The sequence below is a fragment of the Labeo rohita genome, chromosome 8 (genome assembly GCF_022985175.1).
Source record: "Labeo rohita strain BAU-BD-2019 chromosome 8, IGBB_LRoh.1.0, whole genome shotgun sequence".
Taxonomy (NCBI): Eukaryota; Metazoa; Chordata; class Actinopteri; order Cypriniformes; family Cyprinidae; genus Labeo; species Labeo rohita.
Genome location: NC_066876.1, coordinates 10,012,937 through 10,017,673, shown reverse-complemented (window position 1 = coordinate 10,017,673; position 4,737 = coordinate 10,012,937).

Below are 4,737 nucleotides of genomic sequence, written 5' to 3'. Positions count from 1 at the left end.
GATTTCATTAAGACCTTCATTGAAGCTGACATCCCTCTGGAAAAAACTTCTAAATTTTCACCATTTTTACAGAAGTACTGCAAACAGGGAGGGTCAGTTCCTGCTCCATCTCACCTACGCTCTGATTACCTTCCACAATTATTTCCTCAGTATTTGGAGGACATCAAGCAGGCTGTACATAGAAGTCCTGTCTATGTAATTGCTGATGAAACAACTGATGCTTGTGGCCGTTGTGTCCTTGCTATTCTCCTCCAGCCAGTGGGCAGACCACCTGTTGCAGCAGATCTCATTTTTCTAGATCGTGTTAACTTCAGCACTGTATCGCAGGCTGTCATCTCCTGTCTTAACACCAACAACATCAATTTCAATGACATATGGGCTTTTGTGACTGATTCTGCTAGTTATATGAAAAAGGCATATAACACAATTCTCCATGGCCTATTCCCCAATGCCAGTCATGTCACCTGTCTGGCACATCTGCTGCAGTTGGTTTTAGAGGTGTTTCCAGACAAATTTGAAGAACTGAACCGGATGTGTGCCCTGGTAAAGCGGGTTTTCTGCCAGTCACCCAAACGTCGCCTTGAATTGAGAGCCTTCATGATGCAGCAGGGCCTGTCTCCTCTCATGCCAGTCTTTGCTGTCCAGACAAGATGGGGATCCTGGAAAAAAGCTGTGCAATGCCTGGAAGAAAATATCGATATATTGCAAGGCTTCATCCCAACTCTGCCACCGACCTCTAAAGCTGTGCGGGACCTAGGAGTTCTATTAGAAGGGAATGGAAAGCTCCTGAAAGTCCAGGCCTCCTTCATTGTGGAGCACAGCACCGATATCCTTGCCACCCTAACCAAACTGGAAGAAACCTCCACGCCCACAGCTGCCAGCATCTTCAGCCAGCTGGAGGACCTCAGCATGCTGTTTGACTATGGCCGCACTGCAGATGCTGAGGATTGGCGTCCTAAGACTAGAGAGCAACTGAAGGAGTTAAACGAGGATAAGAGGTACACTTGTTCAGAGCTGTTTAAACAAGCAATGGCAGAATGTTCCACCAAGCTACAGGCAGTGATAGAGAGACATCCTTGCACTGAACTATTCAAAGTCCTCCCAATCTTTGATCCTGCCAAGGTATCCGGTTTAAAACCTGATATTAAGGATTATGTTCAAGTTATCCCTGCACTGAGGAATGTCTCCACAGAAGAGTGGCATCGCTACATCCGTATGGACAAGAGTGATGCAGGTGAGGTTAGTGCGGTGGAGTGGTGGGCTGCCAGGGAAGATCGATTGCCAACACTCGCCCCACTAGCTGCACTGTACCTGCATCTCCCTACAACTTCAGTGGATGTGGAGAGGCTTTTTTCTCACTATTCTGCACTTTTAACAGAACACAGATGCAGCCTAACAGAGGAGAATGTTAAAATGATGCTGATTGCCAAATTTAACACCAGAGATTAACACATCTACATTCCATCTTTACTCACATCCAGTACTTTTTCTGACGTAAATAATGTAAATAACTTTTTTTTAGTTTTTTTTTAGTTTTCTAATGTATTGCATTTATTTAAGTATTTAATTGATTGCTACACCAATTTTATTTATCATTGTTGTTATATGTTACTTATTTATTTATTTATTAATATTTATTATTTATTAGTGCATGCTATTTATTTATTATTGAATGATATCAGAGTTTCTATAGTCTTTGATGATATGCAAATGTTTAGTCGATGATTTGTGTACAATTTAAAAAGAAATGTTTCCTGCACCTTTTAGTGGATTTAGTATAAAAGAGACCTAGCTTTGTTTAACAAACCAGTTGTTCCAATATGATTTTTATTGTCAACCTGAAATAAAAGTTTTTATGTTATTTGTAATGTTTTCAGCTGTCTGTGCTCTCCTATACTCTTAAAACCATTCCGCAGAATTCCACAGATTTTTCCAAAAATTCTGCACAGAAATTGGCAAAAAAGTCCGCAGATTCCGTCTGGCCCTACTCATTTGTCTGCAGAATTGCTTCATCACCCTGACTCTCATTTTACAGATTATGTTCTTTCAGGTCTCTCACACGGCTTCCACCCCGGTGTCGAAAGTCTCCCCTCCCAAAGCCTCATCTGCCCAAATCTCCAGTCTGCTCTCGCCGAACCCGAAACAGATGACCTCCTAATCAAAAAAGAAATAGATGCAAATTTCATGATTGGCCCCTTTTCCGTCCCTCCCTTCTGCATTTTTCGGGTCAGCCCCATTGGCGTAGCCACCAGAAAATTTTCAGGCAAAAACACCTCATAATCGATCTCTCATCCCCACATAATTCCCCGTTCCCGAGCATCAACAGCCTCATTCCACTCGAAGAATCTCTCAACTATCACAATGTCGACCAAGCCATCACCCTGATTTAAGATGCAGGTTGCTGTGCTTGGCTGGCCAAAGTCGACATTACCTCCGCCTTTAAAGTAATGCCCATCCACCCAGATTTTTGGCAATTATTCGGCTCCGCTGGCAGAATAAATTCTACTTCGCTGTCCGCTTCACATTCGGTTGCAGAAGCAGCCCTAAAATTTTCAACACGTTGTCAGAGGCAATTTGCTGGATCCTCTCCAACAATTCCGACATACCTTATTTGGTTCATCTTTTAGATGATTTCTTAATCATCTCGCCCCCAGGCTCCATCCCAGCCGCACACATCTTGACAACCCAAAAGCTTTTTTCTGATTTCTTCCCCAATCGATATCCAATTATATACGCTGCCCCCTCTGTCAGTTTCTGAGGTTTTTTCAGAGGCCGCTGGTTCGCTTCCACATGGGCCCCCCAGCTGGCAGATTTGCCACAGCAGCTATCATCCTCAGCGCTATTCAAGCTTTATCCGGTGATCTGCCACCAGCATCGTCATCCACTGCGACAACGAAGCTACCGTGCACTGCGTTAACAAAGGTTGTTCCCATTCCCTCACGTTAATGCCTCGCATTAAGTGCCTTGATTTGGACTTCGGCTTGTGTCCAATTCATTATAACTGCAAAACACATTCCAGAGTCAAAAAACCAAATAGCTGACTCTCTCGTTTTGCTTTCCAGAAATTCAGATTGCTGGCACCAGAGGTGGACCCGCTCCCAGCCCCAGTTCCTCCTTATTCAGAACTGATATTCCCGTAAACCACCCTCTGAGACCTCTCCTCGAAGCCTCCATTAACTTCATTCTTCAAGCTGGCTCCCTTAGGACCCTCTAATCCTACCTTACAGCATGGAAACGTTTTAAAACATTTCACTCTGCTTATAGTCTACCATTCCCTGATTTTTCCCTGCTCTCTATCACCTCATTTATCTGCCATCTCAACATCAACAAAAACCTCCAAATCAGCTCCATTAAAGATACTCTGATACTCTGAGCTCACCATTACATCTGGCTTTAACACAGCCATCCACCCAACCATCTCCGATCTAGCAGTGCTAGACGACGAAACCATCTCTTACTTCATAAAACAAAGTAAGACAGACCAAACAAAGAAAGGCCACTTCATTTATATTTTTACCCTCCAATCGCCCATCCAACCATTCCAAGCCCTCCTAGCCCTCCTCCAGCTCAGGAAATCCCAATCCAAACTCCCTTCCAACCCCCTTTTTAGAGACAACTTCAACCTCTCCACCACTCCCTTCTGGTTTCCAAAAGCACCTTACGTCCGTCTTGCTCCTCTCCAGTACACCAGTCGACAACTTTTCCGGCCATTCATTCCGAATAGGCACAGCAACCACAGCGGCCCAAAAAAGGTCTCTCCCAGCAGCAGATCCAAGCACTTGGTCGCTGGTCATCAGAAGCTTTCAAGAGCTATATCCAATCAGATCGCTCCCTCATCAAGGAAGCCTACCGAACCCTAGTCGGCCAACCTGTTTAATGCCAGTCCATTCCCGTCCATTTGATCTCCAGATCCTCCACAGCAACCCTTTTTTTTAATTTCCCTTCCGCAACGACACATCCCCGCTTCAACCATCTCCTCAGCATCCCACTCCAGTAGGAGCCTCTCACCTTATTCGCCCATGCCCCTAATGCCCACTACTACGTCCAGCATCCCTTCAGCCCAAGCTAGGCAAATTTTGGGGGGGTTATCTGTCTGCTGTCCTGTGATTATAAGCCTTTTGGGGGAGCGCTTACTAGGTTCGGGCCAAATGCCGAGCTCGGAGCCCTCTCCCGGACAGCACGCCAAATACGCATACCTTTTACTCAGTTTATTATCTGTGGGCGCGAACTCGTGAAGTGATGTTTTATTAACAAATTTCAGGAGGAGCTCGCACAGATAATTAACAAGGCCAATTCACCATCAGCAATCACACTCCCTATCCGAGCACCACAAGAGAGAATCCCTATAAATAGCCAAGCAGTCTTACCTTCATTATTTCTAGTCTTTTCAGCATCCCTCCACCACCCTGTCTCTTTCCCTTTGGTAGTTTCGCGCCAGGCAGCAGTTCAATTGCACAGTCCCATAGCCGGTGTGGTGGAAGATAGGTGGCTGCTTGTTTGCTGAATACATCCTGGAACGCCATATACTCCGCCGGGATTTCTGGAGGATTCTCAGGTTCGGGGCTCTCTACTTGGGTAGATGACAGCAGAACCGGAATGAGTGGTGGTCTTGGAATGTTAGAGAGACATTTTTCATAGCAGCGTTCACTCCAGCCGGTGACGTCACAGGGATCCCAGCGGAGAGTGGGGAGATGTTGCTGTAGTCAGGGGCGTCCCAGGATGATACTCACGGTGGAA